This window comes from Cryptomeria japonica, unplaced genomic scaffold (assembly GCF_030272615.1).
Source record: "Cryptomeria japonica unplaced genomic scaffold, Sugi_1.0 HiC_scaffold_381, whole genome shotgun sequence".
In the NCBI taxonomy this organism is placed as follows: Eukaryota; Viridiplantae; Streptophyta; class Pinopsida; order Cupressales; family Cupressaceae; genus Cryptomeria; species Cryptomeria japonica.
In genome coordinates this window covers 32574-46489 of record NW_026729202.1, presented here as the reverse complement: position 1 = coordinate 46489, position 13916 = coordinate 32574, and the positions used below count along the sequence as shown (strand labels likewise).

Below are 13916 nucleotides of genomic sequence, written 5' to 3'. Positions count from 1 at the left end.
TGAAGTGTGCTCCAAGGTGCGGCGTGCACGAAGTCGGAGCCCGGTTTGCCCCGGGTGTGCACCTCGCGTGCACCTTCGCTGCGGTGGGCACCTTGGCTGGGTTGCGCGCCTTGGTGGGCACCATGCAGTGCACGAAGTCGGAGCCCGGTTTGCCCCGGGCGCGCACCTCCGCCAGGGTGGGCACCTTGGTGCGCACAACTTGCCTGGGCTGCGCACCAGGAAGGGCTCAAGATGGCACCCGCGTTCCGTTTTTTTCACTATCTTTCAGAACGGAAATTTTAAAATATCGTTTTTTTTTGCCTTTTCTGGAAATTAGTGAAGGCAGCGCATCAAAGGTGCGCAACGCTGGTGCGAACCTGGGAGCGCTCCGATGTGTGCTCCAAGGTGCGGCGTGCACGAAGTCGGACCCCGGTTTGCCCCGGGTGCGCACCTCGCGTGCACCTTGGTGCGCACACCTTGGCTGGGTTGCGCGCCCTGGTGGGCACCATGGTGCGCACCAAGGAGCGCTCCGAAGTGTGCTCCAAGGTGCGGCGTGCACGAAGTCGGAGCCCGGTTTGCCCCGGGTGCGCACCTCGCGTGCACCTTCGCCGCGGTGGGCACCATGGCGTGCACGAAGTCGGAGCCCGGTTTGCCCCGGGTGCGCACCTCGCGTGCACCTTCGCCGGGGTGGGCACCTTAGTGTGCAGACCTTGGCTGGGTTGCGCGCCCTGGTGGGCACCATGGTGCGCACCAAGGAGCGCTCCGAAGTGTGCTCCAAGGTGCGGCCTGCACGAAGTCGGAGCCCGGTTTGCCCCGGGTGTGCACCTCGGGTGGGCACCTTGGTGCGCATGCCTTGCCTGGGCTGCGCACCAGGGCGGGCTCAAGATGGCACCCGCGTTCCTTTTTTTTCACTATCTTTCAAAACGGAAATTTTAAAATCTCATTTTTTTTTGCCTTTTTCTGGAAATTAGTGAAGGCAGCGCATCAAAGGTGCGCACCTCGCTGCCCACCACGGTGCGCAACGCCGGTGGGCACCCGGGAGTGCTTCGAAGTGTGCTCCAAGGTGCTGCGTGCACGTTGTCGGAGCCCGGTTTGCCCCGGGTGCGCACCTCGCGTGCACCTTCGTCGGGGTGGGCACCTTGGCTGGGTTTGCCCCGGCTGCGCTCCGAAGCGGGGTTATTGGAGCGCCGCCTCTTTTTTTGTCGGAGCGTTTGGTGGGGTTTCTCGCATTGGCTCTTCCGAGGCCCGGTTGCCACCCTGGCGCGCACGAAGTCGGAAGTAGGGTTAATTGCCCGGGTGCGCACCTTTGCCAGGGTGGGCACCTTACCTGGGCTGCGCACCAGGGCGGGCTCAAGATGGCACGCGCGTTCCGTTTTTTTCACTATCTTTCAAAACGGAAATTTTAAAATCTCCTTTTTTTTTTGCCTTTTCTGGAAATTAGTGAAGGCAGCGCATCAAAGGTGCGCACCTCGCTGCCCACCTTGGTGTGCTCTGAGGTGCGCACCCGGGAGCGCTACGAAGTGTGCTCCAAGGTGCGGCGTGCACGTTGTCGGAGCCCGGTTTGCCCCGGGTGCGCACCTCGCCTGCACCTTGGCCGGGGTGGGCACCTTGGCTGGGTTTGCCCAGGGTGCGCTCCGAAGCGGGGTTACTGGAGCGCCCCCTCTTTTTTTGTCAGAGCGTTTGGTGGGGTTTCTCGCATTGGCTCTTCCCAGGCCCGGTTGTTGGGTGCGCTCCCACCCTGGCGCGCGCGAAGTTGGAAGTTGGGTTAATTGCCCGGGCGCGCACCTTCGCCAGGGTGGGCACCTTGGTGCGCACACCTTGGCTGGGCTGCGCACCAGGGCGGGCTCAAGATGGCACCAGCATTCCCTTTTTCTCACTATCTTTCAAAACGGAAATTTTAAAATCTCGTTTTTTTTTTGCCTTTTATGGAAATTAGTGAAGGCATCGCATCAAAGGTGCGCACCTCGCTGCCCACCTTGGTGTGCTCCGAGGTGCCCACCACGGTGCGCAACGCCGGTGCGAACCCGGGAGCGCCCCGATGTGTGCTCCAAGGTGCGGCGTGCACGAAGTCGGACCCCGGTTTGCCCCGGGTGCGCACCTCGCGTGCACCTTGGTGCGCACACCTTGGCTGGGTTGCGCGGCCTGGTGGGCACCATGGTGCGCACCAAGGAGCGCTCCGAAGTGTGCTCCAAGGTGCGGCGTGCACGAAGTCGGAGCCCGGTTTGCCCCGGGTACGCACCTCGCGTGCACCTTCGCCGGGGTGGGCACCTCGGCTGGGTTGCGCGCCCTGGTGCGCACCAAGGAGCGCTCCGAAGTGTGCTCCAAGGTGCGGCGTGCACGAAGTCGGAGCCCGGTTTGCCCCGGGTGCGCACCTTCGCCGCGGTGCGCACCATGGCGTGCACGAAGTCGGAGCCCGGTTTGCCCCGGGTGCGCACCTCGCGTGCACCTTCGGCGGGGTTGCGCGCCCTGGTGGGCACCATGGTGCGCACCAAGGAGCGCTCCGAAGTGTGCTCCAAGGTGCGGCGTGCACGAAGTCGGAGCCCGGTTTGCCCCGGGTGCGCACCTCGCGTGCACCTTCGGCGGGGTTGCGCGCCCTGGTGGGCACCATGGTGCGCACCAAGGAGCGCTCCGAAGTGTGCTCCAAGGTGCGGCGTGCACGAAGTCGGAGCCCGGTTTGCCCCGGGTGCGCACCTCGCGTGCACCTTCGCCGCGGTGGGCACCATGGCGTGCACGAAGTCGGAGCCCGGTTTGCCCCGGGTGCGCACCTCGCGTGCACCTTCGCCGGGGTGGGCACCTCGGCTGGGTTGCGCGCCCTGGTGCGCACCAAGGAGCGCTCCGAAGTGTGCTCCAAGGTGCGGCGTGCACGAAGTCGGAGCCCGGTTTGCCCCGGGTGCGCACCTCGCGTGCACCTTCGCCAGGGTGGGCACCTCGGTGCGCACACCTTCTCAATGTTTTCTTGCCTTTTCTGGAAATTGGTGAAGGCAGCGCATCAAAGGTGCGCACCTCGGTGTGCTCCGAGGTGCGAACCCGAGAGCGCTCCGAGGTGCCCACGAAGTCGAAAGTCGGGTTAATTGCATTGTTTTCCCCGGGTGCGCTCCGAGGTGCGCAACATCGGCGCGCACCAAGGAGGGCTCCGAAGTGTGCTCCAAGGTGCGCACGATGGCGTGCACCTCTGGTGCGCACGATTCGGAGCTCGGTTTGACCGGGGTGCGCACACCTTGGCTGGGTTGCGCACCTTTTGTGCGCTCCAAGGTGCGCACGAAGTCGGAGCTCGGTTTGCCCCGGGTGCGCACCTTCGCCAGGGTGCGCACCTTGATGCGCACGCCTTGGCTGGGCTGCGCACCTTGGTGGGCGCCATGGTGCGCACCTTTCGTGCGCTCCAAGGTGCGCACGAAGTCGGAGCTCGGTTTGCCCCGGGTGCGCACCTTGGTGGGCGCCATGGTGCACTCCGAGGTGCCCAAGATTGGTGCGCACCAAGGAGCGCTCCGAAGTGCGCTCCAAGGTGCGCGCGAAGTCGAAAGTTGGGTTAATTGTCCGGTTTGCCTCGGGTGCGCACCTTGCGTGCACCTTCGCCAGGGTGGGCGCCTTGGTGCGCACACCTTGGCTGGGCTGCGCACACCTTGGCACCCGCGTTTCCTTCATTTTAAATTTTTTTTTTTTACAATCTCTCAAGTGGGAAATTCTATAATCTCAACTTTTTTTGCCTTTTCAGGAAACTTTTGAATGGAGCGCATCATTGGTGCGCTCCGAAGTGTGCTCCAAAGCTCTCTCCAGCTGCGTGCACCTGCCCCGGCCGCGCACCGGCCGCCCCGCCCAGCTTCGCTCACCTGTCCCGGGCGTCTGGTGCGGAACCTTAGAGTAAGAAACATCACCGTGCACCTTGGCCAACGTGCGCGACTCGACCGAGCGCGCACTGGCCGAGGTGCACACCGATTTCACCTGGGTGCGCGCGCAGCACCTCGGGCGCACCGGGGTGCGCGCACAACGCCCGGGTTGCACCGTGGCCTGTGTGCTCGGGGCGCCTCGGGTGCGCGCTCGGTGTCGCCCCCCGCGCGCGCGGTAGTGCGGGCAGCGCACCCCGGCCCGGCCCGGCCCCGACGAGAACGCAAACGGGCAAAAGGTTTATTCAAATAGCATTGCGACGCCCGGCGAAAAACTAAAAAAGGGTGCAACACCGGGACTTCCCGGGAGGTCACCCATCCCAGTACTACTCCGGCCCAAGCGCGCTTAACTGCGGAGTTCTGATGGGATCCGGTGCACTAACGCTGGTATGATCGCACCCGTTATGAGCTTGTCGCAGTGTGTACTTAGCAAACCGCGACCCACGTGCGAATCCACCCCGGCCACCCACCCCCGTCGAGGTGCACACCCTCCCTCGCGAAGTGCGCCCCGTTCGCCAAGTGTGAGCCCTGCCCGGGTGCGCGCACCTTGCTAGGGCGTCGGGTGTGCACCCGGCCCGGCCTACGTGCGTGCACCTGGAGGGGGCGTCGTGTGCGTGCAGTGTCCCGTCTGCAACGCGGTGCCCACACACCACCTCGGGCGCAACGACCTGCGCTCACATGTGGGCCGAGTGCACCTTGGTGCATGTTCGGGGCGCCTCGGGTGCACGCTCGATCTTGCCCCGGTGCACCAAGGCGCTCGGTTTGCCCCGGGTGCGCACTTGGTGCAAGGTGGGCACCCAAAATAGGGATCAAGCACCAAAACACAAGTTTCGGGATGCAAAATGGGACCCAAGGACCACAAATGCGTTCCAAGACCCATGATGGGTCCACGAGAACAAAAATGTGTTCCGAGACTTAATAAACAAATATTGGGTTTTAGGAGAAGAAACATGCTCTGATGCCCAAAACGAGAATCGACCCCGAAAAGGCCACAGGCCAAAAGTGGGATGCGAGACAAAAAAAAATGGGACCCGAGGACCAAAATTGGGTTCCCAGGTCGAAGACAGGGCAACCGGACAAGAAACGACCTCTAAGGCTCGAAATGAGTCCCGACGACTAAAACTTGACAAGAAGCACCCATCAGGCACCCAACTCGACACCCATGGGATGCCGACCCACCCGGGCTTCCACCTAGCACACCTTGGCACCCACCCACCCTCGCACCCAACCTCGCACCCAACTTAGCACCTTTGAACCCACATTGGCACTCACCCTGACCCTGGCACCTTGGAACCCACATTGGCACTCACCTTGACCCTGGCACCCACCTTTGCACTCACCTTGGGACCCACCCTGGCTCCCACCTCGGCACCCACCCAGACACCCACCTTGGTTCCTTGGCACCCACCTTGGATCCTTGGCACCCACCCCGACACCCACCTTGGCACGCAACTTGGCTACTTGCCACCCACCTTGGCTCCTTGACGCCCACCCCGACAACCACCCCGTGACCTACCCTGGCTAGGGTTGGTGCACACCCACCCTGGTGCCCACCTTGGCACCCACCCTATGACCCACCTTGGCACGCACCTTAGTACCCACCCCGTTACCCACCCTAGGACCCACCCCGTGACCCACCTTGGCCAGGGTGGGTGCCTTGGTGCGCACAACTTGCCTGGGCTGCACACCAGGGCGGGCTCAAGATGGCACCCGCGTTCCGTTTTTTTCACTATCTTTCAAAACGGAAATTTTAAAATCTCATTTTTTTCTTTTTTTTGCCTTTTCTGGAAATTAGTGAAGGCAGCGCATCAAAGGTGCGCAATGCTGGTGCGAACCCGGGAGCGCTCCGATGTGTGCTCCAAGGTGCGGCGTGCACGAAGTCCGAGCCCGGTTTGCCCCGGGTGCGCACCTCGCGTGCACCTTCGCCGGGGTGAGCACCTTGGCTGGGTTGCGCGCCCTGGTGCGTACCAAGGAGCGCTCTGAAGTGTGCTCCAAGGTGCGGCGTGCACGAAGTCGGAGCCCGGTTTGCCCCGGGTGTGCACCTCGGGTGCGCACCTCGCGTGCACCTTCGCTGCGGTGGGCACCTTGGCTGGGTTGCGCGCCTTGGTGGGCACCATGCAGTGCACGAAGTCGGAGCCCGGTTTGCCCCGGGCGCGCACCTCCGCCAGGGTGGGCACCTTGGTGCGCACAACTTGCCTGGGCTGCGCATCAGGAAGGGCTCAAGATGGCACCCGCGTTCCGTTTTTTTCACTATCTTTCAGAACGGAAATTTTAAAATATCGTTTTTTTTTGCCTTTTCTGGAAATTAGTGAAGGCAGCGCATCAAAGGTGCGCAACGCTGGTGCGAACCTGGGAGCGCTCCGATGTGTGCTCCAAGGTGCGGCGTGCACGAAGTCGGAGCCCGGTTTGCCTCGGGTGCGCCCTGGTGGGCACCATGGTGCGCACCAAGGAGCGCTCCGAAGTGTGCTCCAAGGTGCGGCCTGCACGAAGTCGGAGCCCGGTTTGCCCCGGGTGTGCACCTCGGGTGGGCACCTTGGTGCGCATGCCTTGCCTGGGCTGCGCACCAGGGCGGGCTCAAGATGGCACCCGCGTTCCTTTTTTTTCACTATCTTTCAAAACGGAAATTTTAAAATCTCATTTTTTTTTGCCTTTTTCTGGAAATTAGTGAAGGCAGCGCATCAAAGGTGCGCACCTCGCTGCCCACCACGGTGCGCAACGCCGGTGGGCACCCGGGAGTGCTTCGAAGTGTGCTCCAAGGTGCTGCGTGCACGTTGTCGGAGCCCGGTTTGCCCCGGGTGCGCACCTCGCGTGCACCTTCGTCGGGGTGGGCACCTTGGCTTGGTTTGCCCCGGCTGCGCTCCGAAGCGGGGTTATTGGAGCGCCGCCTCTTTTTTTGTCGGAGCGTTTGGTGGGGTTTCTCGCATTGGCTCTTCCGAGGCCCGGTTGCCACCCTGGCGCGCACGAAGTCGGAAGTAGGGTTAATTGCCCGGGTGCGCACCTTTGCCAGGGTGGCACCTTACCTGGGCTGCGCACCAGGGCGGGCTCAAGATGGCACGCGCGTTCCGTTTTTTTCACTATCTTTCAAAACGGAAATTTTAAAATCTCCTTTTTTTTTTGCCTTTTCTGGAAATTAGTGAAGGCAGCGCATCAAAGGTGCGCACCTCGCTGCCCACCTTGGTGTGCTCTGAGGTGCGCACCCGGGAGCGCTACGAAGTGTGCTCCAAGGTGCGGCGTGCACGTTGTCGGAGCCCGGTTTGCCCCGGGTGCGCACCTCGCCTGCACCTTGGCCGGGGTGGGCACCTTGGCTGGGTTTGCCCAGGGTGCGCTCCGAAGCGGGGTTACTGGAGCGCCCCCTCTTTTTTTGTCAGAGAGTTTGGTGGGGTTTCTCGCATTGGCTCTTCCCAGGCCCGGTTGTTGGGTGCGCTCCCACCCTGGCGCGCGCGAAGTTGGAAGTTGGGTTAATTGCCCGGGCGCGCACCTTCGCCAGGGTGGGCACCTTGGTGCGCAAACCTTGGCTGGGCTGCGCACCAGGGCGGGCTCAAGATGGCACCAGCATTCCCTTTTTCTCACTATCTTTCAAAACGGAAATTTTAAAATCTCGTTTTTTTTTTGCCTTTTATGGAAATTAGTGAAGGCATCGCATCAAAGGTGCGCACCTCGCTGCCCACCTTGGTGTGCTCCGAGGTGCCCACCACGGTGCGCAACGCCGGTGCGAACCCGGGAGCGCCCCGATGTGTGCTCCAAGGTGCGGCGTGCACGAAGTCGGACCCCGGTTTGCCCCGGGTGCGCACCTCGCGTGCACCTTGGTGCGCACACCTTGGCTGGGTTGCGCGGCCTGGTGGGCACCATGGTGCGCACCAAGGAGCGCTCCGAAGTGTGCTCCAAGGTGCGGCGTGCACGAAGTCGGAGCCCGGTTTGCCCCGGGTGCGCACCTTCGCCGCGGTGGGCACCATGGCGTGCACGAAGTCGGAGCCCGGTTTGCCCCGGGTGCGCACCTCGCGTGCACCTTCGCCGGGGGTGGGCACCTCGGCTGGGTTGCGCGCCCTGGTGCGCACCAAGGAGCGCTCTGAAGTGTGCTCCAAGGTGCGGCGTGCACGAAGTCGGAGCCCGGTTTGCCCCGGGTGTGCACCTCGGGTGCGCACCTCGCGTGCACCTTCGCTGCGGTGGGCACCTTGGCTGGGTTGCGCGCCTTGGTGGGCACCATGCAGTGCACGAAGTCGGAGCCCGGATTGCCCCGGGCGCGCACCTCCGCCAGGGTGGGCACCTTGGTGCGCACAACTTGCCTGGGCTGCGCACCAGGAAGGGCTCAAGATGGCACCCGCGTTCCGTTTTTTTTCACTATCTTTCAGAACGGAAATTTTAAAATCTCGTTTTTTTTTTGCCTTTTCTTGAAATTAGTGAAGGCAGCGCATCAAAGGTGCGCAACGCTGGTGCGAACCTGGGAGCGCTCCGATGTGTGCTCCAAGGTGCGGCGTGCACGAAGTCGGACCCCGGTTTGCCCCGGGTGCGCACCTCGCGTGCACCTTGGTGCGCACACCTTGGCTGGGTTGCGCGCCCTGGTGGGCACCATGGTGCGCACCAAGGAGCGCTCCGAAGTGTGCTCCAAGGTGCGGCGTGCACGAAGTCGGAGCCCGGTTTGCCCCGGGTGCGCACCTCGCGTGCACCTTCGCCGCGGTGGGCACCATGGCGTGCACGAAGTCGGAGCCCGGTTTGCCCCGGGTGCGCACCTCGCGTGCACCTTCGCCGGGGTGGGCACCTTGGTGTGCAGACCTTGGCTGGGTTGCGCGCCCTGGTGGGCACCATGGTGCGCACCAAGGAGCGCTCCGAAGTGTGCTCCAAGGTGCGGCCTGCACGAAGTCGGAGCCCGGTTTGCCCCGGGTGTGCACCTCGGGTGGGCACCTTGGTGCGCATGCCTTGCCTGGGCTGCGCACCAGGGCGGGCTCAAGATGGCACCCGCGTTCCTTTTTTTTCACTATCTTTCAAAACGGAAATTTTAAAATCTCATTTTTTTTTGCCTTTTTCTGGAAATTAGTGAAGGCAGCGCATCAAAGGTGCGCACCTCGCTGCCCACCACGGTGCGCAACGCCGGTGGGCACCCGGGAGTGCTTCGAAGTGTGCTCCAAGGTGCTGCGTGCACGTTGTCGGAGCCCGGTTTGCCCCGGGTGCGCACCTCGCGTGCACCTTCGTCGGGGTGGGCACCTTGGCTGGGTTTGCCCCGGCTGCGCTCCGAAGCGGGGTTATTGGAGCGCCGCCTCTTTTTTTGTCGGAGCGTTTGGTGGGGTTTCTCGCATTGGCTCTTCCGAGGCCCGGTTGCCACCCTGGCGCGCACGAAGTCGGAAGTAGGGTTAATTGCCCGGGTGCGCACCTTTGCCAGGGTGGGCACCTTACCTGGGCTGCGCACCAGGGCGGGCTCAAGATGGCACGCGCGTTCCGTTTTTTTCACTATCTTTCAAAACGGAAATTTTAAAATCTCCTTTTTTTTTTGCCTTTTCTGGAAATTAGTGAAGGCAGCGCATCAAAGGTGCGCACCTCGCTGCCCACCTTGGTGTGCTCTGAGGTGCGCACCCGGGAGCGCTACGAAGTGTGCTCCAAGGTGCGGCGTGCACGTTGTCGGAGCCCGGTTTGCCCCGGGTGCGCACCTCGCCTGCACCTTGGCCGGGGTGGGCACCTTGGCTGGGTTTGCCCAGGGTGCGCTCCGAAGCGGGGTTACTGGAGCGCCCCCTCTTTTTTTGTCAGAGCGTTTGGTGGGGTTTCTCGCATTGGCTCTTCCCAGGCCCGGTTGTTGGGTGCGCTCCCACCCTGGCGCGCGCGAAGTTGGAAGTTGGATTAATTGCCCGGGCGCGCACCTTCGCCAGGGTGGGCACCTTGGTGCGCACACCTTGGCTGGGCTGCGCACCAGGGCGGGCTCAAGATGGCACCAGCATTCCCTTTTTCTCACTATCTTTCAAAACGGAAATTTTAAAATCTCGTTTTTTTTTTGCCTTTTATGGAAATTAGTGAAGGCATCGCATCAAAGGTGCGCACCTCGCTGCCCACCTTGGTGTGCTCCGAGGTGCCCACCACGGTGCGCAACGCCGGTGCGAACCCGGGAGCGCCCCGATGTGTGCTCCAAGGTGCGGCGTGCACGAAGTCGGACCCCGGTTTGCCCCGGGTGCGCACCTCGCGTGCACCTTGGTGCGCACACCTTGGCTGGGTTGCGCGGCCTGGTGGGCACCATGGTGCGCACCAAGGAGCGCTCCGAAGTGTGCTCCAAGGTGCGGCGTGCACGAAGTCGGAGCCCGGTTTGCCCCGGGTACGCACCTCGCGTGCACCTTCGCCGGGGTGGGCACCTCGGCTGGGTTGCGCGCCCTGGTGCGCACCAAGGAGCGCTCCGAAGTGTGCTCCAAGGTGCGGCGTGCACGAAGTCGGAGCCCGGTTTGCCCCGGGTGCGCACCTTCGCCGCGGTGCGCACCATGGCGTGCACGAAGTCGGAGCCCGGTTTGCCCCGGGTGCGCACCTCGCGTGCACCTTCGGCGGGGTTGCGCGCCCTGGTGGGCACCATGGTGCGCACCAAGGAGCGCTCCGAAGTGTGCTCCAAGGTGCGGCGTGCACGAAGTCGGAGCCCGGTTTGCCCCGGGTGCGCACCTCGCGTGCACCTTCGGCGGGGTTGCGCGCCCTGGTGGGCACCATGGTGCGCACCAAGGAGCGCTCCGAAGTGTGCTCCAAGGTGCGGCGTGCACGAAGTCGGAGCCCGGTTTGCCCCGGGTGCGCACCTCGCGTGCACCTTCGCCGCGGTGGGCACCATGGCGTGCACGAAGTCGGAGCCCGGTTTGCCCCGGGTGCGCACCTCGCGTGCACCTTCGCCGGGGTGGGCACCTCGGCTGGGTTGCGCGCCCTGGTGCGCACCAAGGAGCGCTCCGAAGTGTGCTCCAAGGTGCGGCGTGCACGAAGTCGGAGCCCGGTTTGCCCCGGGTGCGCACCTCGCGTGCACCTTCGCCAGGGTGGGCACCTCGGTGCGCACACCTTCTCAATGTTTTCTTGCCTTTTCTGGAAATTGGTGAAGGCAGCGCATCAAAGGTGCGCACCTCGGTGTGCTCCGAGGTGCGAACCCGAGAGCGCTCCGAGGTGCCCACGAAGTCGAAAGTCGGGTTAATTGCATTGTTTTCCCCGGGTGCGCTCCGAGGTGCGCAACATCGGCGCGCACCAAGGAGGGCTCCGAAGTGTGCTCCAAGGTGCGCACGATGGCGTGCACCTCTGGTGCGCACGATTCGGAGCTCGGTTTGACCGGGGTGCGCACACCTTGGCTGGGTTGCGCACCTTTTGTGCGCTCCAAGGTGCGCACGAAGTCGGAGCTCGGTTTGCCCCGGGTGCGCACCTTCGCCAGGGTGCGCACCTTGATGCGCACGCCTTGGCTGGGCTGCGCACCTTGGTGGGCGCCATGGTGCGCACCTTTCGTGCGCTCCAAGGTGCGCACGAAGTCGGAGCTCGGTTTGCCCCGGGTGCGCACCTTGGTGGGCGCCATGGTGCACTCCGAGGTGCCCAAGATTGGTGCGCACCAAGGAGCGCTCCGAAGTGCGCTCCAAGGTGCGCGCGAAGTCGAAAGTTGGGTTAATTGTCCGGTTTGCCTCGGGTGCGCACCTTGCGTGCACCTTCGCCAGGGTGGGCGCCTTGGTGCGCACACCTTGGCTGGGCTGCGCACACCTTGGCACCCGCGTTTCCTTCATTTTAAATTTTTTTTTTTTACAATCTCTCAAGTGGGAAATTCTATAATCTCAACTTTTTTTGCCTTTTCAGGAAACTTTTGAATGGAGCGCATCATTGGTGCGCTCCGAAGTGTGCTCCAAAGCTCTCTCCAGCTGCGTGCACCTGCCCCGGCCGCGCACCCGGCCCCGCCCAGCTTCGCTCACCTGTCCCGGGCGTCTGGTGCGGAACCTTAGAGTAAGAAACATCACCGTGCACCTTGGCCAACGTGCGCGACTCGACCGAGCGCGCACTGGCCGAGGTGCACACCGATTTCACCTGGGTGCGCGCGCAGCACCTCGGGCGCACCGGGGTGCGCGCACAACGCCCGGGTTGCACCGTGGCCTGTGTGCTCGGGGTGCCTCGGGTGCGCGCTCGGTGTCGCCCCCCGCGCGCGCGGTAGTGCGGGCAGCGCACCCCGGCCCGGCCCGGCCCCGACGAGAACGCAAACGGGCAAAAGGTTTATTCAAATAGCATTGCGACGCCCGGCGAAAAACTAAAAAAGGGTGCAACACCGGGACTTCCCGGGAGGTCACCCATCCCAGTACTACTCCGGCCCAAGCGCGCTTAACTGCGGAGTTCTGATGGGATCCGGTGCACTAATGCTGGTATGATCGCACCCGTTATGAGCTTGTCGCAGTGTGTACTTAGCAAACCGCGACCCACGTGCGAATCCACCCCGGCCACCCACCCCCGTCGAGGTGCACACCCTCCCTCGCGAAGTGCGCCCCGTTCGCCAAGTGTGAGCCCTGCCCGGGTGCGCGCACCTTGCTAGGGCGTCGGGTGTGCACCCGGCCCGGCCTACGTGCGTGCACCTGGAGGGGGCGTCGTGTGCGTGCAGTGTCCCGTCTGCAACGCGGTGCCCACACACCACCTCGGGCGCAACGACCTGCGCTCACATGTGGGCCGAGTGCACCTTGGTGCATGTTCGGGGCGCCTCGGGTGCACGCTCGATCTTGCCCCGGTGCACCAAGGCGCTCGGTTTGCCCCGGGTGCGCACTTGGTGCAAGGTGGGCACCCAAAATAGGGATCAAGCACCAAAACACAAGTTTCGGGATGCAAAATGGGACCCAAGGACCACAAATGCGTTCCAAGACCCATGATGGGTCCACGAGAACAAAAATGTGTTCCGAGACTTAATAAACAAATATTGGGTTTTAGGAGAAGAAACATGCTCTGATGCCCAAAACGAGAATCGACCCCGAAAAGGCCACAGGCCAAAAGTGGGATGCGAGACAAAAAAAAATGGGACCCGAGGACCAAAATTGGGTTCCCAGGTCGAAGACAGGGCAACCGGACAAGAAACGACCTCTAAGGCTCGAAATGAGTCCCGACGACTAAAACTTGACAAGAAGCACCCATCAGGCACCCAACTCGACACCCATGGGATGCCGACCCACCCGGGCTTCCACCTAGCACACCTTGGCACCCACCCACCCTCGCACCCAACCTCGCACCCAACTTAGCACCTTTGAACCCACATTGGCACTCACCCTGACCCTGGCACCTTGGAACCCACATTGGCACTCACCTTGACCCTGGCACCCACCTTTGCACTCACCTTGGGACCCACCCTGGCTCCCACCTCGGCACCCACCCAGACACCCACCTTGGTTCCTTGGCACCCACCTTGGATCCTTGGCACCCACCCCGACACCCACCTTGGCACGCAACTTGGCTACTTGCCACCCACCTTGGCTCCTTGACGCCCACCCCGACAACCACCCCGTGACCTACCCTGGCTAGGGTTGGTGCACACCCACCCTGGTGCCCACCTTGGCACCCACCCTATGACCCACCTTGGCACGCACCTTAGTACCCACCCCGTTACCCACCCTAGGACCCACCCCGTGACCCACCTTGGCCAGGGTGGGTGCACCCACCCTGGTGCCCACCTTGGCACCCACCCATCCTAGCACCCAGCCTGTGACCGGGCTTGGAACCCAACCTTGCACCCGCACCCGTCTTGGCCAGTGTGGGTGCGCACCCATCCTGGCACCCACGTTGTGACACACCCTTTAACCCACGCACCCTAGCACCCACGTTGGCACCCACCTTGGAACCCAACCTAGCAACTTGGCACCCACCCCGTGACCCACCTTGGCATCCACCATAGCAGTCGCCGACTTGGCACCCACCTCGGCACCCACCTTGACACTTGTGGACCCACCTTGCCACTCACCCTAGCATCGACCCATCCTAGCACCCACCCTGGCACCTTTGCACCCTAGCACTCACCCATCCTAGCACCTAACCTGTGACCCACCTTGACACTCACCCTCGCACCCACCTTGGAACCCAACCTAGCACCCACCCACCCTGACACCAACCCTAGCA

At 63.1% G+C, this 13916-nt stretch overlaps 2 non-coding genes across 2 annotated transcripts; both read right to left on the bottom strand.

Moving 5' to 3' along the window:
- Positions 1 to 4142: 4142 nt before the first annotated feature.
- Positions 4143 to 4261, bottom strand: LOC131871233 (5S ribosomal RNA). The gene has a single exon (XR_009369498.1). It is a non-coding gene; the product is annotated as a 5S ribosomal RNA (ribosomal RNA).
- Positions 4262 to 12082: 7821 nt separating this feature from the next.
- Positions 12083 to 12201, bottom strand: LOC131871240 (5S ribosomal RNA). Its single transcript, XR_009369505.1, has one exon. It is a non-coding gene; the product is annotated as a 5S ribosomal RNA (ribosomal RNA).
- Positions 12202 to 13916: the final 1715 nt, after the last annotated feature.